Genomic DNA, 504 nt, shown 5'->3' on the forward strand with positions numbered 1-504 from the left:
CGGCCGTGCGTCCCGCTCGCGGCCTGGGGACCTGCTCGCGCCCGCCCGGTGTGGCCGGGACGCGAGCGACGCCGCTCCGCCCCGGGTCTCCTACCGCGCGGCCGCGCTTGGTGTCGCACAGCCGGGGACCCCTGCGCTCGCGTTAGAGACGAGATTTCTGGGCTTACTGCAAATACGGACACTCCGAGGCGAACCGGCTCCAGCCGGCTTCGAAGTGTGTCGGGTAGATCCGAATGCCCGGCTGCAGTGTTACCGGGAGCTGCTCAGCGTCAGGAGCCGGGAAGGCAGGGTCACGGAGGGTCACGGAGGGTCCCAGCCGAAGCTTGGTCAGCCCAGTGCCTAACAGCTTCTGCTGGGGGTCAGAATCCCGAGTTCGCCGACTATTAGCTAACCCAGACCCATTTCCTCTACAAACTGGAGGTGATAGTAGTTCATACCGCATTGCTGTTACAACGCTTAGTAACTTGGCGTTTTTATTCGGACTACGGTAAAAAATCGCTTAGT

The sequence above is a fragment of the Suricata suricatta genome, chromosome 7 (assembly GCF_006229205.1).
Source record: "Suricata suricatta isolate VVHF042 chromosome 7, meerkat_22Aug2017_6uvM2_HiC, whole genome shotgun sequence".
NCBI lineage: Eukaryota > Metazoa > Chordata > Mammalia > Carnivora > Herpestidae > Suricata > Suricata suricatta.